The 22,669-nt window shown below is 43.3% G+C and overlaps 22 non-coding genes across 22 annotated transcripts; 8 read left to right on the forward strand and 14 right to left on the reverse strand.

The window, feature by feature from the left end:
* Window positions 1-4,915: 4,915 nt before the first annotated feature.
* Trnap-ugg (transfer RNA proline (anticodon UGG)) lies at window positions 4,916-4,987 on the reverse strand. Its single transcript has one exon. It is a non-coding gene; the product is annotated as a tRNA-Pro (tRNA).
* Window positions 4,988-5,350: 363 nt separating this feature from the next.
* Window positions 5,351-5,423, reverse strand: Trnav-cac (transfer RNA valine (anticodon CAC)). Its single transcript has one exon. It is a non-coding gene; the product is annotated as a tRNA-Val (tRNA).
* Window positions 5,424-6,028: 605 nt separating this feature from the next.
* On the forward strand, window positions 6,029-6,102 carry Trnan-guu (transfer RNA asparagine (anticodon GUU)). The gene has a single exon. It is a non-coding gene; the product is annotated as a tRNA-Asn (tRNA).
* Window positions 6,103-7,360: 1,258 nt separating this feature from the next.
* Trnap-ugg (transfer RNA proline (anticodon UGG)) lies at window positions 7,361-7,432 on the reverse strand. The gene has a single exon. It is a non-coding gene; the product is annotated as a tRNA-Pro (tRNA).
* A 363-nt stretch (window positions 7,433-7,795) lies between these two features.
* Trnav-cac (transfer RNA valine (anticodon CAC)) lies at window positions 7,796-7,868 on the reverse strand. Its single transcript has one exon. It is a non-coding gene; the product is annotated as a tRNA-Val (tRNA).
* A 605-nt stretch (window positions 7,869-8,473) lies between these two features.
* Trnan-guu (transfer RNA asparagine (anticodon GUU)) lies at window positions 8,474-8,547 on the forward strand. Its single transcript has one exon. It is a non-coding gene; the product is annotated as a tRNA-Asn (tRNA).
* Window positions 8,548-9,805: 1,258 nt separating this feature from the next.
* Window positions 9,806-9,877, reverse strand: Trnap-ugg (transfer RNA proline (anticodon UGG)). The gene has a single exon. It is a non-coding gene; the product is annotated as a tRNA-Pro (tRNA).
* Window positions 9,878-10,240: 363 nt separating this feature from the next.
* Window positions 10,241-10,313, reverse strand: Trnav-cac (transfer RNA valine (anticodon CAC)). The gene has a single exon. It is a non-coding gene; the product is annotated as a tRNA-Val (tRNA).
* Window positions 10,314-10,918: 605 nt separating this feature from the next.
* Window positions 10,919-10,992, forward strand: Trnan-guu (transfer RNA asparagine (anticodon GUU)). The gene has a single exon. It is a non-coding gene; the product is annotated as a tRNA-Asn (tRNA).
* Window positions 10,993-12,250: 1,258 nt separating this feature from the next.
* Trnap-ugg (transfer RNA proline (anticodon UGG)) lies at window positions 12,251-12,322 on the reverse strand. Its single transcript has one exon. It is a non-coding gene; the product is annotated as a tRNA-Pro (tRNA).
* A 363-nt stretch (window positions 12,323-12,685) lies between these two features.
* Window positions 12,686-12,758, reverse strand: Trnav-cac (transfer RNA valine (anticodon CAC)). The gene has a single exon. It is a non-coding gene; the product is annotated as a tRNA-Val (tRNA).
* Window positions 12,759-13,363: 605 nt separating this feature from the next.
* On the forward strand, window positions 13,364-13,437 carry Trnan-guu (transfer RNA asparagine (anticodon GUU)). The gene has a single exon. It is a non-coding gene; the product is annotated as a tRNA-Asn (tRNA).
* Window positions 13,438-14,695: 1,258 nt separating this feature from the next.
* Window positions 14,696-14,769, forward strand: Trnan-guu (transfer RNA asparagine (anticodon GUU)). Its single transcript has one exon. It is a non-coding gene; the product is annotated as a tRNA-Asn (tRNA).
* Window positions 14,770-16,027: 1,258 nt separating this feature from the next.
* Window positions 16,028-16,099, reverse strand: Trnap-ugg (transfer RNA proline (anticodon UGG)). Its single transcript has one exon. It is a non-coding gene; the product is annotated as a tRNA-Pro (tRNA).
* A 363-nt stretch (window positions 16,100-16,462) lies between these two features.
* Trnav-cac (transfer RNA valine (anticodon CAC)) lies at window positions 16,463-16,535 on the reverse strand. Its single transcript has one exon. It is a non-coding gene; the product is annotated as a tRNA-Val (tRNA).
* Window positions 16,536-17,140: 605 nt separating this feature from the next.
* Trnan-guu (transfer RNA asparagine (anticodon GUU)) lies at window positions 17,141-17,214 on the forward strand. The gene has a single exon. It is a non-coding gene; the product is annotated as a tRNA-Asn (tRNA).
* A 1,258-nt stretch (window positions 17,215-18,472) lies between these two features.
* Window positions 18,473-18,544, reverse strand: Trnap-ugg (transfer RNA proline (anticodon UGG)). Its single transcript has one exon. It is a non-coding gene; the product is annotated as a tRNA-Pro (tRNA).
* Window positions 18,545-18,907: 363 nt separating this feature from the next.
* On the reverse strand, window positions 18,908-18,980 carry Trnav-cac (transfer RNA valine (anticodon CAC)). Its single transcript has one exon. It is a non-coding gene; the product is annotated as a tRNA-Val (tRNA).
* A 605-nt stretch (window positions 18,981-19,585) lies between these two features.
* On the forward strand, window positions 19,586-19,659 carry Trnan-guu (transfer RNA asparagine (anticodon GUU)). The gene has a single exon. It is a non-coding gene; the product is annotated as a tRNA-Asn (tRNA).
* Window positions 19,660-20,917: 1,258 nt separating this feature from the next.
* On the reverse strand, window positions 20,918-20,989 carry Trnap-ugg (transfer RNA proline (anticodon UGG)). The gene has a single exon. It is a non-coding gene; the product is annotated as a tRNA-Pro (tRNA).
* Window positions 20,990-21,352: 363 nt separating this feature from the next.
* On the reverse strand, window positions 21,353-21,425 carry Trnav-cac (transfer RNA valine (anticodon CAC)). The gene has a single exon. It is a non-coding gene; the product is annotated as a tRNA-Val (tRNA).
* Window positions 21,426-22,030: 605 nt separating this feature from the next.
* On the forward strand, window positions 22,031-22,104 carry Trnan-guu (transfer RNA asparagine (anticodon GUU)). Its single transcript has one exon. It is a non-coding gene; the product is annotated as a tRNA-Asn (tRNA).
* The last annotated feature ends 565 nt before the right edge of the window (window positions 22,105-22,669 follow it).

The raw sequence follows: 22,669 nt of genomic DNA on the forward strand, positions 1-22,669 counted from the left end.
TGTGGTCTGGTCTTTCTGGTCTGGATAGGGTAGGGTGGAGCACCTCGCATAGGACCTCGAGTCCCGTTCGTGCTCCTTCCCTCTGGGCAGATTTGCCCAGTAGAAAGTGACAAACCAGATGTCTCGTAAAACGAAACGAAGTAGTTATGTTAATAGGAGTTGTGTTGTTATCTGTAAGATTGTGTTGAGTGAGGACATTAGGCATGGTGGAAAGGTTAACCGTAACATTAGATGTAGTGTCGTTAGAAGCAGTACCTTGTGGAGGTATAACGTTGTAGTTGGCTCAGTGTTGGATGAAGCGGCGGACGAGTGTAGTTTTCTTAGTGCGTCTTTTCTTGAGCAGAGACTCGAGCGATAAGGCCATCGAGTTCAGTAGAGGCGTATAATGAAAAAAAGTCTGAGGAGTAAGAGTTTCGAAGAAGTTCCATATGATTAGTTAGTTCCATATTTAAGGTGTTTATCTTATTTTTGCATTCTTTGATGAGAAGTTTCAGATGTTTGTGAGCAGCTTGATGAGAAATGTGTTCCCATTTGCGGTTGATCTGGTTGTCGGAGTGTAGTGGAGGTTTCCTTGGGTAGAGTGACGGTGGAATATAGTTGTTTTCTTTGAAGAAAGTGTAATTGAAAAGGTGGTAGTTATAACGCGTGACCTTCAGCTGGATTCTTTTGGTTGCGTTGAACAGATTTGAACAACGGAACTGTGTAGGTGGTGGATCCAAAAGGTGAGAATGTCTTGAGTTTGTGAGTGTTGAGGTGGGACCAGGGTTCCCTGATTGGCTACGCTACTAGAGGACTATTATTAATAGTTTTCGATTAGAGAAACGCGTGACGCTTTCTTTCGTTTTATTCCCAAATAACTTTTTTTTGAAACTTGCATTTGCTAACTTTATTTTTGCCTTTTCTGTCCGACTAGTTGGGTGATACTAAAACAATTAGACCCTTCGCCCTCAAGGGCCACGGGTCAATAGCCCTTTCGGCTTCGCCTCATGGGCTATATTATCGGTTGTTAACATGACCGCACGGTCCACGTTCATACCAACTGACCAATAAAGTGTCGTCTTTAAAATAACCACTCAATGTGAAACGGAACTCATAATATATACTTATTATATAACTAGCTTTTTCGGGGGAGAGAAACGACCGCCGGAAATACGCCTGCGTTCGCAGTCTACGTGAGCAAGCAAGATGAACCAAATCCCGCGCTGTGATTGGCTACCCGAGCGGGCAAGATGGAGCTATACTGCCCGCTCGGAATTTCTCACGTGCTCCTGAAAGACATAATCCTTTTTTGATCTTTTATCCCATACAATAAAGCCTTTATTGACCAAGCTTGTTCTGTCAAGATGGCTGGATATTGGCCATGTTCTTTTTTTGCGTTTGAAAAACTGGGGCCAGGAGGTCAAGAGTTCCATTCCGGTCGCCGACCAACACTTAGAGTCTGTAAATAACTGAGAAGACAGTGCTGCGTTTGTGATGACATCTGGCAATGGTTAGACTTTCTAGCCTTCTCGGACCAGGACGAAAATTAGTAGACCCTGTCTCACAACACTTGTTGGTTAATTCTGGGAGATGTTAAAGAGCCCAGACGCTGTTCGTGAAGAGTAGGGAATGGTGTTCTCAGTGCTGTGGTCAGGCCTCATTTCATTCATTCATAGGTTTGGTGAGATCGCTGATGGACTGATAGCGGCTGCCACCTGCGCCTGTTGTATGCTAATGTCCGATCTCACCCATAGATGGTTTGTTTGTAAAGCGCATTTAAATATGCAAATAGGAAATGTGCTAGATAAATTCATTACCATCGATAGTTGCTCGACAATAGGCGAAAGGACAACTGAAAATCAAAGTCCTGGACAGGTGTTCAACCTAGAATCTCAGCAAAACTAGTGGGACGGTCCACCCATTGAGCTAGTAACTAAGAACTAGGGACCTCAAAAGTTCGCAACGTACCATGACCTCTGATTTTCAGTTGTCATTTCGTCCGTTGCTAAGTAACTAGTCTGTCATTCTTCCCACGGGCGCATTACACCTTTGAAGATCTATAACTGCAATTGAGTTTTCATTTCCTAGCATCGGAATTAGGTATAAAGGTGGACGTTTTTTCAAGCTCACGCGCTTAGTACTCTTAACAGTACTGGTGTTCTTTTTTTTTTTGGTAAATACTAGTGAGCAGCACACAGCAACAGATCTTGCTGCTGTCGAAGCCGTGGTCGAAACGGTCGAAGCAGTGGCCACTTTGCTGATAAAGTACCTCTTTCGAAAGCTGTTTTCTTGCAATATTCTTGTGTGGTTATTTGCCTGATTAAATGCAATTTTACTGCCTGAGGTCGCTCGCAGGACTGCTATTGCGTTGACGGTGGGTTGAGATAAAAGTTAAATCTTTGTCAATTGATTCTGATGTTGAATTGTGACCGTGGGAACATTTTATCCTGGAGTATTTGACTCAAATTGGTGGCTTCTGGCTTAGCGTTTTATTATACTGTTGACAACCGAGAAATTGAAAAATGGCTCAAAATCGCGTCGGATCTGGAAAATATCCACACAAGAAGGAAGCTACCCACAATGGCAATAAGGTTAGGGTTTTTAACTGAGAATTTTTTCATATAATTATCTTCTTAAGCCTTTTATCGGGATTCCCATTCAAATCCTTATATTTTTGTAGGCACTGAGTTTGGGGCGCCTGTCAAAGTTCTAGCTCGATTTAAACTGTTTTATCTTTTAAAACCTGTAATTGACAAGCTTATAACCCTAGATAGAATTTAAGAAAAGTGGGGCGAAATAAATTGAAACCTCGTGTTTGTTTTGAAAGAAAGTAAGATCAAAGCTTTATACAGGGGCGGATCCATACCGGTTTCTACCGTTTTACGGAAATCGGTCCGGGAAACGGGAAAGGGGACTTTAGAGAGTTAAGATCCAAAAAAATTCCCAGGTAAGCATGCCCCTGGACCCCCCTAGATCCACCCCGGTTATATTCTGTTTGGCCAACATGTTTGCTATTTTTGGGATTCCTCACCTTTGCACACAAACGCCCATAACCTTTTGTTCTTGAGTTTTATGTGTTTTGCCGATAAACATGATAATAACCCCAACAACAACAACAAAATATGCAGAGTACTCATCTGGGGCGTTTGCTTGTTTCAGTAGAATCCGATGACACACCTGCGAAAGAAATAAAGGCAAAAATACATTTAAAAAAATCGCATGAGGATAGAGACACAACTGATTGCTTTTACGTCGTTGTTGACATTAGACTATTTATTTCTAGAAAAGCACACAAATTTCTAACCTGAATCTTGCGTACTCTGCACTATGCCAAATTACATGGAAAGGTTACGTTTATACAAACGTTGGCCGTGTAGCACTTATATTTTAAACAGAGTTAACTAAATAGAGTGTAAGGTGAAGTGCTAGATTTCTATCCCATATGAACCATGACAGCGGGCCCACACAAGGACAGAGAAAAACTCTGCCCAGGGTGGGAATTGAACCCACGACCTTCGGGTTAGATCTCCGCCCCTCTACCGACTGAGCTACAAGGTCAGACGGGAGCAGCCGTGGGAACTGAAGATGTTAAAGTCACGGCAATGAACATGTACAAGTAAAAGGAAAGGTTACGTTTATACAACCGAAAGGTTGGTGGTTCAAGCCCACCCAGGGACGCTTAGTTTTGATTGGCATAGGCCAGTTGTAGGCAAACGAGTCAAGGTTGGCCATGACTAATAGGCCAATCGGAAGATCACTTCGTCACCTTCGTCAAAGCGAGTCTATGTGTGAGGTCTTTGCCTTGAAAGCGATTTTTATTGATCTGTAGAGTGGATTAGGGGCGTTTCCGGGCAACACTAACAGCTTTACAAAAATGTAGGAATCCACGTTTCGTGAAAAATCAACAGGTGGAGCTCATCCCGCCATGGGGCTCCATTTCTCTCACTTGCCATGAATGTCCCAGTGATTTTACACTCTCCAGGTGAACAGGAGTTCCCATCGTTGAACGAATAGAGACCTTGTTTAGAAGTTTACAGCGGATAAACTGCTCTTCATTCCAAGAAAAGACTCGCAGACAAGACATGATTAAACTTGGTAACCATACAACAGCCTGTCTGTGGAGATTTCGGTTTCGATCCCGGTACCTCGCGCATACGAAGTGGGCGCTATATATTCCTCGTTTCCCGAAACCATGCTGGGTAAGTGATAATTATGCGATTTGCACTTAAATGTTAGCCACCGCGATAGCCTTGAGCTTCTCATTTCCATCCTCTGTTTTTGCCTCGACACCTCGTCTTCTGTGATGAGATATATTATTGAAGAGAGCATCAAGTTGGAAGAAAGCTAAGGAGTAGGCACAAGAGTGACACCATAGACCAGCTATGGAAATGTCACAAGACCACTTGTGAACGCTTGATCTTATGAGTACGAGAGTTTCATGTCATCCAGCTCTACGGTTTAGAAGACAACTCGACCAGAAAGTGACCATCCTATGCTTGCTTCAAGTTTCTTAATTGGATCATGAACAACAACGGGAGGTTAGGTGTGACACACAAACAGCGGTGATAAACATTGTATTCCAACGCATTTTTATAAAACTTGACGTTTCGTATGTTAGTCAACACACATACACATACACATACGAAACGTCAAGTTTTATGAAAATGCGTTGGAATACAATGTTTATCAGCGCTGTTTGTGTTATTTTCTAAATCAAGCTACGATGGCCTAGGAACAAGAGTTTATACGATAGGTGTGACACGTTTGTGGCTTTAATGTACTAATCATGCGCAAGGGTGAGACGAATTGACCAAGCTTTCCAATTGATGAATAAATTTGATACGTTTACCTCCTATGGCAAAAGAAGAGTGTCCCGTATGTTGGGGCGTGATAATGACCGAAAGTTGTTGATCTATGAACATTGTTGGGTATATAAGGGCCTGTCCGGGAGTCGAACCCGGGACCTCTCGCACCCAAAGCGAGAATCATGCCACTAGACCAACAGGCCGTTGCAGAGAAAGCTGCCGTCACGCCCTCTGTGTTGCAAATTACTAGAGCGGGAGTTGCAAAATGCACTTTCCTTCTGTCCGTCTGGGTCTGACCATCGGTACCCGTTAAACGCGAATTGCCTCAACACAGCTACTTCAGTCACGTGGTCATTAACAAATGAGACAATTCAGACATAGCACACCACATTACGACCAGTGGAAGGGTTTCTTTCTTCGATTTGAAAACAGATGATCAATGGACTTTGGAGGATGCGGGACTGCAGGTAGTTGGGCTGGAATAAACAAGGTGTAGCAGACTTCAAAAAAGAAACCTCGAGTTATGGTCGTTTGGCTTCAGGTATAGGTTCCTTAAAAATGCATTTTGTTTTCGGTAGGACTTGAACCTGCGACCTTCCGCGTGTGAGGCGGACGTGATAACCACTACACTACGAAAACAAGCTCGACTTTAAGGAAGGTAAAAGATTTGCGCATTGTTAAGGAGTATGAAATTAAAAAGGATCACTGTGCTCTCAATTAATCCAAACTTCACAAGAGCACTCTTCTGATGTAAGGCTTTTCTTTTAAGAATGAGGAAATTCAGGCCTTGCGAAGAGCGTATTTAAAATCAGGATTGCTTTTAAAAATTCTTTGTCTTTGGTGTGTGTGAAACTCGAAGATACTGCGGAATAGAGCAGTCACAAAATGGAACGTTAAGATACTGGAGTGTAACTAAGTTGCACGGAATAAATGCTCTCAACGGTTACCATTAGTGGATCAAAGTCAAAGGAACGTTAAAAATTTCTTCAAAGACATTGTGGGCTGATTGCTTTGTCGACAACTGTTGGAAATAACGAAGCAAGTGAGGCATGAGTAGAAGGAAATCAAAGAATCGTTAACAACAGGTTCTGGACTGGTTGTTCTTTTTGTCAACACTGCTACTTTCATGTCTTAAAATGACAAATTGAAAATGGCCGCAAGAATTTAGAAAGCTCATCGCAGAGTCGTGGTCAAGATTGAGTGGACGTTTGTCCAATCTTGTCGTCGACCAAACGGTCAGACCTGTCTCTGTGGCGCAATCGGTTAGCGCGTTCGGCTGTTAACCGAAAGGTTGGTGGTTCAAGCCCACCCAGGGACGCTTAGTTTTGATTGGCATAGGCCAGTTGTAGGCAAACGAGTCAAGGTTGGCCATGACTAATAGGCCAATCGGAAGATCACTTCGTCACCTTCGTCAAAGCGAGTCTATGTGTGAGGTCTTTGCCTTGAAAGCGATTTTTATTGATCTGTAGAGTGGATTAGGGGCGTTTCCGGGCAACACTAACAGCTTTACAAAAATGTAGGAATCCACGTTTCGTGAAAAATCAACAGGTGGAGCTCATCCCGCCATGGGGCTCCATTTCTCTCACTTGCCATGAATGTCCCAGTGATTTTACACTCTCCAGGTGAACAGGAGTTCCCATCGTTGAACGAATAGAGACCTTGTTTAGAAGTTTACAGCGGATAAACTGCTCTTCATTCCAAGAAAAGACTCGCAGACAAGACATGATTAAACTTGGTAACCATACAACAGCCTGTCTGTGGAGATTTCGGTTTCGATCCCGGTACCTCGCGCATACGAAGTGGGCGCTATATATTCCTCGTTTCCCGAAACCATGCTGGGTAAGTGATAATTATGCGATTTGCACTTAAATGTTAGCCACCGCGATAGCCTTGAGCTTCTCATTTCCATCCTCTGTTTTTGCCTCGACACCTCGTCTTCTGTGATGAGATATATTATTGAAGAGAGCATCAAGTTGGAAGAAAGCTAAGGAGTAGGCACAAGAGTGACACCATAGACCAGCTATGGAAATGTCACAAGACCACTTGTGAACGCTTGATCTTATGAGTACGAGAGTTTCATGTCATCCAGCTCTACGGTTTAGAAGACAACTCGACCAGAAAGTGACCATCCTATGCTTGCTTCAAGTTTCTTAATTGGATCATGAACAACAACGGGAGGTTAGGTGTGACACACAAACAGCGGTGATAAACATTGTATTCCAACGCATTTTTATAAAACTTGACGTTTCGTATGTTAGTCAACACACATACACATACACATACGAAACGTCAAGTTTTATGAAAATGCGTTGGAATACAATGTTTATCAGCGCTGTTTGTGTTATTTTCTAAATCAAGCTACGATGGCCTAGGAACAAGAGTTTATACGATAGGTGTGACACGTTTGTGGCTTTAATGTACTAATCATGCGCAAGGGTGAGACGAATTGACCAAGCTTTCCAATTGATGAATAAATTTGATACGTTTACCTCCTATGGCAAAAGAAGAGTGTCCCGTATGTTGGGGCGTGATAATGACCGAAAGTTGTTGATCTATGAACATTGTTGGGTATATAAGGGCCTGTCCGGGAGTCGAACCCGGGACCTCTCGCACCCAAAGCGAGAATCATGCCACTAGACCAACAGGCCGTTGCAGAGAAAGCTGCCGTCACGCCCTCTGTGTTGCAAATTACTAGAGCGGGAGTTGCAAAATGCACTTTCCTTCTGTCCGTCTGGGTCTGACCATCGGTACCCGTTAAACGCGAATTGCCTCAACACAGCTACTTCAGTCACGTGGTCATTAACAAATGAGACAATTCAGACATAGCACACCACATTACGACCAGTGGAAGGGTTTCTTTCTTCGATTTGAAAACAGATGATCAATGGACTTTGGAGGATGCGGGACTGCAGGTAGTTGGGCTGGAATAAACAAGGTGTAGCAGACTTCAAAAAAGAAACCTCGAGTTATGGTCGTTTGGCTTCAGGTATAGGTTCCTTAAAAATGCATTTTGTTTTCGGTAGGACTTGAACCTGCGACCTTCCGCGTGTGAGGCGGACGTGATAACCACTACACTACGAAAACAAGCTCGACTTTATGAAAGGTAAAAGATTTGCGCATTGTTAAGGAGTATGAAATTAAAAAGGATCACTGTGCTCTCAATTAATCCAAACTTCACAAGAGCACTCTTCTGATGTAAGGCTTTTCTTTTAAGAATGAGGAAATTCAGGCCTTGCGAAGAGCGTATTTAAAATCAGGATTGCTTTTAAAAATTCTTTGTCTTTGGTGTGTGTGAAACTCGAAGATACTGCGGAATAGAGCAGTCACAAAATGGAACGTTAAGATACTGGAGTGTAACTAAGTTGCACGGAATAAATGCTCTCAACGGTTACCATTAGTGGATCAAAGTCAAAGGAACGTTAAAAATTTCTTCAAAGACATTGTGGGCTGATTGCTTTGTCGACAACTGTTGGAAATAACGAAGCAAGTGAGGCATGAGTAGAAGGAAATCAAAGAATCGTTAACAACAGGTTCTGGACTGGTTGTTCTTTTTGTCAACACTGCTACTTTCATGTCTTAAAATGACAAATTGAAAATGGCCGCAAGAATTTAGAAAGCTCATCGCAGAGTCGTGGTCAAGATTGAGTGGACGTTTGTCCAATCTTGTCGTCGACCAAACGGTCAGACCTGTCTCTGTGGCGCAATCGGTTAGCGCGTTCGGCTGTTAACCGAAAGGTTGGTGGTTCAAGCCCACCCAGGGACGCTTAGTTTTGATTGGCATAGGCCAGTTGTAGGCAAACGAGTCAAGGTTGGCCATGACTAATAGGCCAATCGGAAGATCACTTCGTCACCTTCGTCAAAGCGAGTCTATGTGTGAGGTCTTTGCCTTGAAAGCGATTTTTATTGATCTGTAGAGTGGATTAGGGGCGTTTCCGGGCAACACTAACAGCTTTACAAAAATGTAGGAATCCACGTTTCGTGAAAAATCAACAGGTGGAGCTCATCCCGCCATGGGGCTCCATTTCTCTCACTTGCCATGAATGTCCCAGTGATTTTACACTCTCCAGGTGAACAGGAGTTCCCATCGTTGAACGAATAGAGACCTTGTTTAGAAGTTTACAGCGGATAAACTGCTCTTCATTCCAAGAAAAGACTCGCAGACAAGACATGATTAAACTTGGTAACAATACAACAGCCTGTCTGTGGAGATTTCGGTTTCGATCCCGGTACCTCGCGCATACGAAGTGGGCGCTATATATTCCTCGTTTCCCGAAACCATGCTGGGTAAGTGATAATTATGCGATTTGCACTTAAATGTTAGCCACCGCGATAGCCTTGAGCTTCTCATTTCCATCCTCTGTTTTTGCCTCGACACCTCGTCTTCTGTGATGAGATATATTATTGAAGAGAGCATCAAGTTGGAAGAAAGCTAAGGAGTAGGCACAAGAGTGACACCATAGACCAGCTATGGAAATGTCACAAGACCACTTGTGAACGCTTGATCTTATGAGTACGAGAGTTTCATGTCATCCAGCTCTACGGTTTAGAAGACAACTCGACCAGAAAGTGACCATCCTATGCTTGCTTCAAGTTTCTTAATTGGATCATGAACAACAACGGGAGGTTAGGTGTGACACACAAACAGCGGTGATAAACATTGTATTCCAACGCATTTTTATAAAACTTGACGTTTCGTATGTTAGTCAACACACATACACATACACATACGAAACGTCAAGTTTTATGAAAATGCGTTGGAATACAATGTTTATCAGCGCTGTTTGTGTTATTTTCTAAATCAAGCTACGATGGCCTAGGAACAAGAGTTTATACGATAGGTGTGACACGTTTGTGGCTTTAATGTACTAATCATGCGCAAGGGTGAGACGAATTGACCAAGCTTTCCAATTGATGAATAAATTTGATACGTTTACCTCCTATGGCAAAAGAAGAGTGTCCCGTATGTTGGGGCGTGATAATGACCGAAAGTTGTTGATCTATGAACATTGTTGGGTATATAAGGGCCTGTCCGGGAGTCGAACCCGGGACCTCTCGCACCCAAAGCGAGAATCATGCCACTAGACCAACAGGCCGTTGCAGAGAAAGCTGCCGTCACGCCCTCTGTGTTGCAAATTACTAGAGCGGGAGTTGCAAAATGCACTTTCCTTCTGTCCGTCTGGGTCTGACCATCGGTACCCGTTAAACGCGAATTGCCTCAACACAGCTACTTCAGTCACGTGGTCATTAACAAATGAGACAATTCAGACATAGCACACCACATTACGACCAGTGGAAGGGTTTCTTTCTTCGATTTGAAAACAGATGATCAATGGACTTTGGAGGATGCGGGACTGCAGGTAGTTGGGCTGGAATAAACAAGGTGTAGCAGACTTCAAAAAAGAAACCTCGAGTTATGGTCGTTTGGCTTCAGGTATAGGTTCCTTAAAAATGCATTTTGTTTTCGGTAGGACTTGAACCTGCGACCTTCCGCGTGTGAGGCGGACGTGATAACCACTACACTACGAAAACAAGCTCGACTTTATGAAAGGTAAAAGATTTGCGCATTGTTAAGGAGTATGAAATTAAAAAGGATCACTGTGCTCTCAATTAATCCAAACTTCACAAGAGCACTCTTCTGATGTAAGGCTTTTCTTTTAAGAATGAGGAAATTCAGGCCTTGCGAAGAGCGTATTTAAAATCAGGATTGCTTTTAAAAATTCTTTGTCTTTGGTGTGTGTGAAACTCGAAGATACTGCGGAATAGAGCAGTCACAAAATGGAACGTTAAGATACTGGAGTGTAACTAAGTTGCACGGAATAAATGCTCTCAACGGTTACCATTAGTGGATCAAAGTCAAAGGAACGTTAAAAATTTCTTCAAAGACATTGTGGGCTGATTGCTTTGTCGACAACTGTTGGAAATAACGAAGCAAGTGAGGCATGAGTAGAAGGAAATCAAAGAATCGTTAACAACAGGTTCTGGACTGGTTGTTCTTTTTGTCAACACTGCTACTTTCATGTCTTAAAATGACAAATTGAAAATGGCCGCAAGAATTTAGAAAGCTCATCGCAGAGTCGTGGTCAAGATTGAGTGGACGTTTGTCCAATCTTGTCGTCGACCAAACGGTCAGACCTGTCTCTGTGGCGCAATCGGTTAGCGCGTTCGGCTGTTAACCGAAAGGTTGGTGGTTCAAGCCCACCCAGGGACGCTTAGTTTTGATTGGCATAGGCCAGTTGTAGGCAAACGAGTCAAGGTTGGCCATGACTAATAGGCCAATCGGAAGATCACTTCGTCACCTTCGTCAAAGCGAGTCTATGTGTGAGGTCTTTGCCTTGAAAGCGATTTTTATTGATCTGTAGAGTGGATTAGGGGCGTTTCCGGGCAACACTAACAGCTTTACAAAAATGTAGGAATCCACGTTTCGTGAAAAATCAACAGGTGGAGCTCATCCCGCCATGGGGCTCCATTTCTCTCACTTGCCATGAATGTCCCAGTGATTTTACACTCTCCAGGTGAACAGGAGTTCCCATCGTTGAACGAATAGAGACCTTGTTTAGAAGTTTACAGCGGATAAACTGCTCTTCATTCCAAGAAAAGACTCGCAGACAAGACATGATTAAACTTGGTAACAATACAACAGCCTGTCTGTGGAGATTTCGGTTTCGATCCCGGTACCTCGCGCATACGAAGTGGGCGCTATATATTCCTCGTTTCCCGAAACCATGCTGGGTAAGTGATAATTATGCGATTTGCACTTAAATGTTAGCCACCGCGATAGCCTTGAGCTTCTCATTTCCATCCTCTGTTTTTGCCTCGACACCTCGTCTTCTGTGATGAGATATATTATTGAAGAGAGCATCAAGTTGGAAGAAAGCTAAGGAGTAGGCACAAGAGTGACACCATAGACCAGCTATGGAAATGTCACAAGACCACTTGTGAACGCTTGATCTTATGAGTACGAGAGTTTCATGTCATCCAGCTCTACGGTTTAGAAGACAACTCGACCAGAAAGTGACCATCCTATGCTTGCTTCAAGTTTCTTAATTGGATCATGAACAACAACGGGAGGTTAGGTGTGACACACAAACAGCGGTGATAAACATTGTATTCCAACGCATTTTTATAAAACTTGACGTTTCGTATGTTAGTCAACACACATACACATACACATACGAAACGTCAAGTTTTATGAAAATGCGTTGGAATACAATGTTTATCAGCGCTGTTTGTGTTATTTTCTTAATCAAGCTACGATGGCCTAAGAACAAGAGTTTATACGATAGGTGTGACACGTTTGTGGCTTTAATGTACTAATCATGCGCAAGGGTGAGACGAATTGGACAAGCTTTCCAATTGATGAATAAATTTGATACGTTTACCTCCTATGGCAAAAGAAGAGTGTCCCGTATGTTGGGGCGTGATAATAACCGAAAGTTGTTGATCTATGAACATTGTTGGGTATATAAGGGCCTGTCCGGGAGTCGAACCCGGGACCTCTCGCACCCAAAGCGAGAATCATGCCACTAGACCAACAGGCCGTTGCAGAGAAAGCTGCCGTCACGCCCTCTGTGTTGCAAATTACTAGAGCGGGAGTTGCAAAATGCACTTTCCTTCTGTCCGTCTGGGTCTGACCATCGGTACCCGTTAAACGCGAATTGCCTCAACACAGCTACTTCAGTCACGTGGTCATTAACAAATGAGACAATTCAGACATAGCACACCACATTACGACCAGTGGAAGGGTTTCTTTCTTCGATTTGAAAACAGATGATCAATGAACTTTGGAGGATGCGGGACTGCAGGTAGTTGGGCTGGAATAAACAAGGTGTAGCAGACTTCAAAAAAGAAACCTCGAGTTATGGTCGTTTGGCTTCAGGTATAGGTTCCTTAAAAATGCATTTTGTTTTCGGCAGGACTTGAACCTGCGACCTTCCGCGTGTGAGGCGGACGTGATAACCACTACACTACGAAAACAAGCTCGACTTTAAGAAAGGTAAAAGATTTGCGCATTGTTAAGGAGTATGAAATTAAAAAGGATCACTGTGCTCTCAATTAATCCAAACTTCACAAGTGCACTCTTCTGATGTAAGGCTTTTCTTTTAAGAATGAGGAAATTCAGGCCTTGCGAAGAGCGTATTTAAAATCAGGCTTGCTTTTAAAAATTCTTTGTCTTTGGTGTGTGTGAAACTCGAAGATACTGCGGAATAGAGCAGTCACAAAATGGAACATTAAGATACTGGAGTGTAACTAAGTTGCACGGAATAAATGCTCTCAACGGTTACCATTAGTGGATCAAAGTCAAAGGAACGTTAAAAATTTCTTCAAAGACATTGTGGGCTGATTGTTTTGTCGACAGCTGTTGGAAATAACGAAGCAAGTGAGGCATGAGTAGAAGGAAATCAAAGAATCGTTAACAACAGGTTCTGGACTGGTTGTTCTTTTTGTCAACACTGCTACTTTCATGTCTTAAAATGACAAATTGAAAATGGCCGCAAGAATTTAGAAAGCTCATCGCAGAGTCGTGGTCAAGATTGAGTGGACGTTTGTCCAATCTTGTCGTCGACCAAACGGTCAGACCTGTCTCTGTGGCGCAATGGGTTAGCACGTTCGGCTGTTAACCGAAAGGTTGGTGGTTCAAGCCCACCCAGGGACGCTTAGTTTTGATTGGCATAGGCCAGTTGTAGGCAAACGAGTCAAGGTTGGCCATGACTAATAGGCCAATCGGAAGATCACTTCGTCACCTTCGTCAAAGCGAGTCTATGTGTGAGGTCTTTGCCTTGAAAGCGATTTTTATTGATCTGTATAGTGGATTAAGGGCGTTTCCGGGCAACACTAACAGCTTTACAAAAATGTAGGAATCCACGTTTCCTGAAAAATCAACAGGTGGAGCTCATCCCGCCATTTCTCTCACTTGCCATGAATGTCCCAGTGATTTTACACTCTCCAGGTGAACAGGAGTTCCCATCGTTGAACGAATAGAGACCTTGTTTAGAAGTTTACAGCGGATAAACTGCTCTTCATTCCAAGAAAAGACTCGCAGACAAGACATGATTAAACTTGGTAACAATACAACAGCCTGTCTGTGGAGATTTCGGTTTCGATCCCGGTACCTCGCGCATACGAAGTGGGCGCTATATATTCCTCGTTTCCCGAAACCATGCTGGGTAAGTGATAATTATGCGATTTGCACTTAAATGTTAGCCACCGCGATAGCCTTGAGCTTCTCATTTCCATCCTCTGTTTTTGCTTCGACACCTCGTCTTCTGTGATGAGATATATTATTGAAGAGAGCATCAAGTTGGAAGAAAGCTAAGGAGTAGGCACAAGAGTGACACCATCGACCAGCTATGGAAATGTCACAAGACCACTTGTGAACGCTTGATCTTATGAGTACGAGAGTTTCATGTCATCCAGCTCTACGGTTTAGAAGACAACTCGACCAGAAAGTGACCATCCTATGCTTGCTTCAAGTTTCTTAATTGGATCATGAACAACAACGGGAGGTTAGGTGTGACACACAAACAGCGGTGATAAACATTGTATTCCAACGCATTTTTATAAAACTTGACGTTTCGTATGTTAGTCAACACACATACACATACACATACGAAACGTCAAGTTTTATGAAAATGCGTTGGAATACAAAGACATTGACAAAGACATTGTGGGCTGATTGTTTTGTCGACAGCTGTTGGAAATAACGAAGCAAGTGAGGCATGAGTAGAAGGAAATCAAAGAATCGTTAACAACAGGTTCTGGACTGGTTGTTCTTTTTGTCAACACTGCTACTTTCATGTCTTAAAATGACAAATTGAAAATGGCCGCAAGAATTTAGAAAGCTCATCGCAGAGTCGTGGTCAAGATTGAGTGGACGTTTGTCCAATCTTGTCGTCGACCAAACGGTCAGACCTGTCTCTGTGGCGCAATCGGTTAGCGCGTTCGGCTGTTAACCGAAAGGTTGGTAGTTCAAGCCCACCCAGGGACGCTTAGTTTTGATTGGCATAGGCCAGTTGTAGGCAAACGAGTCAAGGTTGGCCATGACTAATAGGCCAATCGGAAGATCACTTCGTCACCTTCGTCAAAGCGAGTCTATGTGTGAGGTCTTTGCCTTGAAAGCGATTTTTATTGATCTGTAGAGTGGATTAGGGGCGTTTCCGGGCAACACTAACAGCTTTACAAAAATGTAGGAATCCACGTTTCGTGAAAAATCAACAGGTGGAAATGATCCCGCCATGGGGCTCCATTTCTTTCACTTGCCATGAATGTCCCAGTGATTTTACACTCTCCAGGTGAACAGGAGTTCCCATCGTTGAACGAATAGAGACCTTGTTTAGAAGTTTACAGCGGATAAACTGCTCTTCATTCCAAGAAAAGACTCGCAGACAAGACATGATTAAACTTGGTAACAATACAACAGCCTGTCTGTGGAGATTTCGGTTTCGATCCCGGTACCTCGCGCATACGAAGTGGGCGCTATATATTCCTCGTTTCCCGAAACCATGCTGGGTAAGTGATAATTATGCGATTTGCACTTAAATGTTAGCCACCGCGATAGCCTTGAGCTTCTCATTTCCATCCTCTGTTTTTGCCTCGACACCTCGTCTTCTGTGATGAGATATATTATTGAAGAGAGCATCAAGTTGGAAGAAAGCTAAGGAGTAGGCACAAGAGTGACACCATCGACCAGCTATGGAAATGTCACAAGACCACTTGTGAACGCTTGATCTTATGAGTACGAGAGTTTCATGTCATCCAGCTCTACGGTTTAGAAGACAACTCGACCAGAAAGTGACCATCCTATGCTTGCTTCAAGTTTCTTAATTGGATCATGAACAACAACGGGAGGTTAGGTGTGACACACAAACAGCGGTGATAAACATTGTATTCCAACGCAATTTTATAAAACTTGACGTTTCGTATGTTAGTCAACACACATACACATACACATACGAAACGTCAAGTTTTATGAAAATGCGTTGGAATACAATGTTTATCAGCGCTGTTTGTGTTATTTTCTTAATCAAGCTACGATGGCCTAAGAACAAGAGTTTATACGATAGGTGTGACACGTTTGTGGCTTTAATGTACTAATCATGCGCAAAGGTGAGACGAATTGGCCAAGCTTTCCAATTGATGAATAAATTTGATACGTTTACCTCCTATGGCAAAAGAAGAGTGTCCCGTATGTTGGGGCGTGATAATGACCGAAAGTTGTTGATCTATGAACATTGTTGGGTATATAAGGGCCTGTCCTGGAGTCGAACCCGGGACCTCTCGCACCCAAAGCGAGAATCATGCCACTAGACCAACAGGCCGTTGCAGAGAAAGCTGCCGTCACGCCCTCTGTGTTGCAAATTACTAGAGCGGGAGTTGCAAAATGCACTTTCCTTCTGTCCGTCTGGGTCTGACCATCGGTACCCGTTAAACGCGAATTGCCTCAACACAGCTACTTCAGTCACGTGGTCATTAACAAATGAGACAATTCAGACATAGCACACCACATTACGACCAGTGGAAGGGTTTCTTTCTTCGATTTGAAAACAGATGATCAATGGACTTTGGAGGATGCGGGACTGCAGGTAGTTGGGCTGGAATAAACAAGGTGTAGCAGACTTCAAATAAGAAACCTCGAGTTATGGTCGTTTGGCTTCAGGTATAGGTTCCTTAAAAATGCATTTTGTTTTCGGCAGGACTTGAACCTGCGACCTTCCGCGTGTGAGGCGGACGTGATAACCACTACACTACGAAAACAAGCTCGACTTTAAGAAAGGTAAAAGATTTGCGCATTGTTAAGGAGTATGAAATTAAAAAGGATCACTGTGCTCTCAATTAATCCAAACTTCACAAGTGCACTCTTCTGATGTAAGGCTTTTCTTTTAAGAATGAGGAAATTCAGGCCTTGCGAAGAGCGTATTTAAAATCAGGCTTGCTTTTAAAAATTCTTTGTCTTTGGTGTGTGTGAAACTCGAAGATACTGCGGAATAGAGCAGTCACAAAATGGAACGTTAAGATACTGGAGTGTAACTAAGTTGCACGGAATAAATGCTCTCAACGGTTACCATTAGTGGATCAAAGTCAAAGGAACGTTAAAAATTTCTTCAAAGACATTGTGGGCTGATTGTTTTGTCGACAACTGTTGGAAATAACGAAGCAAGTGAGGCATGAGTAGAAGGAAATCAAAGAATCGTTAACAACAGGTTCTGGACTGGTTGTTCTTTTTGTCAACACTGCTACTTTCATGTCTTAAAATGACAAATTGAAAATGGCCGCAAGAATTTAGAAAGCTCATCGCAGAGTCGTGGTCAAGATTGAGTGGACGTTTGTCCAATCTTGTCGTCGACCAAACGGTCAGACCTGTCTCTGTGGCGCAATCGGTTAGCGCGTTCGGCTGTTAAACGAAAGGTTGGTGGTTCAAGCCCACCCAGGGACGCTTAGTTTTGATTGGCATAGGCCAGTTGTAGGCAAACGAGTCAAGGTTGGCCATGACTAATAGGCCAATCGGAAGATCACTTCGTCACCTTCGTCAAAGCGAGTCTATGTGTGAGGTCTTTGCCTTGAAAGCGATTTTTATTGATCTGTAGAGTGGATTAGGGGCGTTTCCGGGCAACACTAACAGCTTTACAAAAATGTAGGAATCCACGTTTCCTGAAAAATCAACAGGTGGAGCTCATCCCGCCATGGGGCTCCATTTCTCTCACTTGCCATGAATGTCCCAGTGATTTTACACTCTCCAGGTGAACAGGAGTTCCCATCGTTGAACGAATAGAGACCTTGTTTAGAAGTTTACAGCGGATAAACTGCTCTTCATTCCAAGAAAAGACTCGCAGACAAGACATGATTAAACTTGGTAACAATACAACAGCCTGTCTGTGGAGATTTCGGTTTCGATCCCGGTACCTCGCGCATACGAAGTGGGCGCTGTATATTCCTCGTTTCCCGAAACCATGCTGGGTAAGTGATAATTATGCGATTTGCACTTAAATGTTAGCCACCGCGATAGCCTTGAGCTTCTCATTTCCATCCTCTGTTTTTGCTTCGACACCTCGTCTTCTGTGATGAGATATATTATTGAAGAGAGCATCAAGTTGGAAGAAAGCTAAGGAGTAGGCACAAGAGTGACACCATCGACCAGCTATGGAAATGTCACAAGACCACTTGTGAACGCTTGATCTTATGAGTACGAGAGTTTCATGTCATCCAGCTCTACGGTTTAGAAGACAACTCGACCAGAAAGTGACCATCCTATGCTTGCTTCAAGTTTCTTAATTGGATCATGAACAACAACGGGAGGTTAGGTGTGACACACAAACAGCGGTGATAAACATTGTATTCCAACGCATTTTTATAAAACTTGACGTTTCGTATGTTAGTCAACACACATACACATACACATACGAAACGTCAAGTTTTATGAAAATGCGTTGGAATACAATGTTTATCAGCGCTGTTTGTGTTATTTTCTTAATCAAGCTACGATGGCCTAAGAACAAGAGTTTATACGATAGGTGTGACACGTTTGTGGCTTTAATGTACTAATCATGCGCAAGGGTGAGACGAATTGGCCAAGCTTCCCAATTGATGAATAAATTTGATACGTTTACCTCCTATGGCAAAAGAAGAGTGTCCCGTATGTTGGGGCGTGATAATGACCGAAAGTTGTTGATCTATGAACATTGTTGGGTATATAAGGGCCTGTCCGGGAGTCGAACCCGGGACCTCTCGCACCCAAAGCGAGAATCATGCCACTAGACCAACAGGCCGTTGCAGAGAAAGCTGCCGTCACGCCCTCTGTGTTGCAAATTACTAGAGCGGGAGTTGCAAAATGCACTTTCCTTCTGTCCGTCTGGGTCTGACCATCGGTACCCGTTAAACGCGAATTGCCTCAACACAGCTACTTCAGTCACGTGGTCATTAACAAATGAGACAATTCAGACATAGCACACCACATTACGACCAGTGGAAGGGTTTCTTTCTTCGATTTGAAAACAGATGATCAATGGACTTTGGAGGATGCGGGACTGCAGGTAGTTGGGCTGGAATAAACAAGGTGTAGCAGACTTCAAATAAGAAACCTCGAGTTATGGTCGTTTGGCTTCAGGTATAGGTTCCTTAAAAATGCATTTTGTTTTCGGCAGGACTTGAACCTGCGACCTTCCGCGTGTGAGGCGGACGTGATAACCACTACACTACGAAAACAAGCTCGACTTTAAGAAAGGTAAAAGATTTGCGCATTGTTAAGGAGTATGAAATTAAAAAGGATCACTGTGCTCTCAATTAATCCAAACTTCACAAGTGGACTCTTCTGATGTAAGGCTTTTCTTTTAAGAATGAGGAAATTCAGGCCTTGCGAAGAGCGTATTTAAAATCAGGCTTGCTTTTAAAAATTATTTGTCTTTGGTGTGTGTGAAACTCGAAGATACTGCGGAATAGAGCAGTCACAAAATGGAACATTAAGATACTGGAGTGTAACTAAGTTGCACGGAATAAATGCTCTCAACGGTTACCATTAGTGGATCAAAGTCAAAGGAACGTTAAAAATTTCTTCAAAGACATTGTGGGCTGATTGTTTTGTCGACAACTGTTGGAGATAACGAAGCAAGTGAGGCATGAGTAGAAGGAAATCAAAGAATCGTTAACAACAGGTTCTGGACTGGTTGTTCTTTTTGTCAACACTGCTACTTTCATGTCTTAAAATGACAAATTGAAAATGGCCGCAAGAATTTAGAAAGCTCATCGCAGAGTCGTGGTCAAGATTGAGTGGACGTTTGTCCAATCTTGTCGTCGACCAAACGGTCAGACCTGTCTCTGTGGCGCAATGGGTTAGCGCGTTCGGCTGTTAACCGAAAGGTTGGTGGTTCAAGCCCACCCAGGGACGCTTAGTTTTGATTGGCATAGGCCAGTTGTAGGCAAACGAGTCAAGGTTGGCCATGACTAATAGGCCAATCGGAAGATCACTTCGTCACCTTCGTCAAAGCGAGTCTATGTGTGAGGTCTTTGCCTTGAAAGCGATTTTTATTGATCTGTAGAGTGGATTAGGGGCGTTTCCGGGCAACACTAACAGCTTTACAAAAATGTAGGAATCCACGTTTCCTGAAAAATCAACAGGTGGAGCTCATCCCGCCATGGGGCTCCATTTCTCTCACTTGCCATGAATGTCCCAGTGATTTTACACTCTCCAGGTGAACAGGAGTTCCCATCGTTGAACGAATAGAGACCTTGTTTAGAAGTTTACAGCGGATAAACTGCTCTTCATTCCAAGAAAAGACTCGCAGACAAGACATGATTAAACTCGGTAACAATACAACAGCCTGTCTGTGGAGATTTCGGTTTCGATCCCGGTACCTCGCGCATACGAAGTGGGCGCTATATATTCCTCGTTTCCCGAAACCATGCTGGGTAAGTGATAATTATGCGATTTGCACTTAAATGTTAGCCACCGCGATAGCCTTGAGCTTCTCATTTCCATCCTCTGTTTTTGCCTCGACACCTCGTCTTCTGTGATGAGATATATTATTGAAGAGAGCATCAAGTTGGAAGAAAGCTAAGGAGTAGGCACAAGAGTGACACCATAGACCAGCTATGGAAATGTCACAAGACCACTTGTGAACGCTTGATCTTATGAGTACGAGAGTTTCATGTCATCCAGCTCTACGGTTTAGAAGACAACTCGACCAGAAAGTGACCATCCTATGCTTGCTTCAAGTTTCTTAATTGGATCATGAACAACAACGGGAGGTTAGGTGTGACACACAAACAGCGGTGATAAACATTGTATTCCAACGCATTTTTATAAAACTTGACGTTTCGTATGTTAGTCAACACACATACACATACACATACGAAACGTCAAGTTTTATGAAAATGCGTTGGAATACAATGTTTATCAGCGCTGTTTGTGTTATTTTCTTAATCAAGCTACGATGGCCTAAGAACAAGAGTTTATACGATAGGTGTGACACGTTTGTGGCTTTAATGTACTAATCATGCGCAAGGGTGAGACGAATTGGCCAAGCTTCCCAATTGATGAATAAATTTGATACGTTTACCTCCTATGGCAAAAGAAGAGTGTCCCGTATGTTGGGGCGTGATAATGACCGAAAGTTGTTGATCTATGAACATTGTTGGGTATATAAGGGCCTGTCCGGGAGTCGAACCCGGGACCTCTCGCACCCAAAGCGAGAATCATGCCACTAGACCAACAGGCCGTTGCAGAGAAAGCTGCCGTCACGCCCTCTGTGTTGCAAATTACTAGAGCGGGAGTTGCAAAATGCACTTTCCTTCTGTCCGTCTGGGTCTGACCATCGGTACCCGTTAAACGCGAATTGCCTCAACACAGCTACTTCAGTCACGTGGTCATTAACAAATGAGACAATTCAGACATAGCACACCACATTACGACCAGTGGAAGGGTTTCTTTCTTCGATTTGAAAACAGATGATCAATGGACTTTGAGGGATGCGGGACTGCAGGTAGTTGGGCTGGAATAAACAAGGTGTAGCAGACTTCAAATAAGAAACCTCGAGTTATGGTCGTTTGGCTTCAGGTATAGGTTCCTTAAAAATGCATTTTGTTTTCGGCAGGACTTGAACCTGCGACCTTCCGCGTGTGAGGCGGACGTGATAACCACTACACTACGAAAACAAGCTCGACTTTAAGAAAGGTAAAAGATTTGCGCATTGTTAAGGAGTATGAAATTAAAAAGGATCACTGTGCTCTCAATTAATCCAAACTTCACAAGTGGACTCTTCTGATGTAAGGCTTTTCTTTTAAGAATGAGGAAATTCAGGCCTTGCGAAGAGCGTATTTAAAATCAGGCTTGCTTTTAAAAATTATTTGTCTTTGGTGTGTGTGAAACTCGAAGATACTGCGGAATAGAGCAGTCACAAAATGGAACATTAAGATACTGGAGTGTAACTAAGTTGCACGGAATAAATGCTCTCAACGGTTACCATTAGTGGATCAAAGTCAAAGGAACGTTAAAAATTTCTTCAAAGACATTGTGGGCTGATTGTTTTGTCGACAACTGTTGGAGATAACGAAGCAAGTGAGGCATGAGTAGAAGGAAATCAAAGAATCGTTAACAACAGGTTCTGGACTGGTTGTTCTTTTTGTCAACACTGCTACTTTCATGTCTTAAAATGACAAATTGAAAATGGCCGCAAGAATTTAGAAAGCTCATCGCAGAGTCGTGGTCAAGATTGAGTGGACGTTTGTCCAATCTTGTCGTCGACCAAACGGTCAGACCTGTCTCTGTAGCGAAATCGATTAGCGCGTTCGGCTGTTAACCGAAAGGTTGGTGGTTCAAGCCCACCCAGGGACGCTTAGTTTTGATTGGCATAGGCCAGTTGTAGGCAAACGAGTCAAGGTTGGCCATGACTAATAGGCCAATCGGAAGATCACTTCGTCACCTTCGTCAAAGCGAGTCTATGTGTGAGGTCTTTGCCTTGAAAGCGATTTTTATTGATCTGTAGAGTGGATTAGGGGCGTTTCCGGGCAACACTAACAGCTTTACAAAAATGTAGGAATCCAGGTTTCCTGAAAAATCAACAGGTGGAGCTCATCCCGCCATGGGGCTCCATTTCTCTCACTTGCCATGAATGTCCCAGTGATTTTACACTCTCCAGGTGAACAGGAGTTCCCATCGTTGAACGAATAGAGACCTTGTTTAGAAGTTTACAGCGGATAAACTGCTCTTCATTCCAAGAAAAGACTCGCAGACAAGACATGATTAAACTTGGTAACAATACAACAGCCTGTCTGTGGAGATTTCGGTTTCGATCCCGGTACCTCGCGCATACGAAGTGGGCGCTGTATATTCCTCGTTTCCCGAAACCATGCTGGGTAAGTGATAATTATGCGATTTGCACTTAAATGTTAGCCACCGC

This window comes from Montipora capricornis, chromosome 7 (genome assembly GCF_036669925.1).
Source record: "Montipora capricornis isolate CH-2021 chromosome 7, ASM3666992v2, whole genome shotgun sequence".
Lineage (NCBI taxonomy): Eukaryota > Metazoa > Cnidaria > Anthozoa > Scleractinia > Acroporidae > Montipora > Montipora capricornis.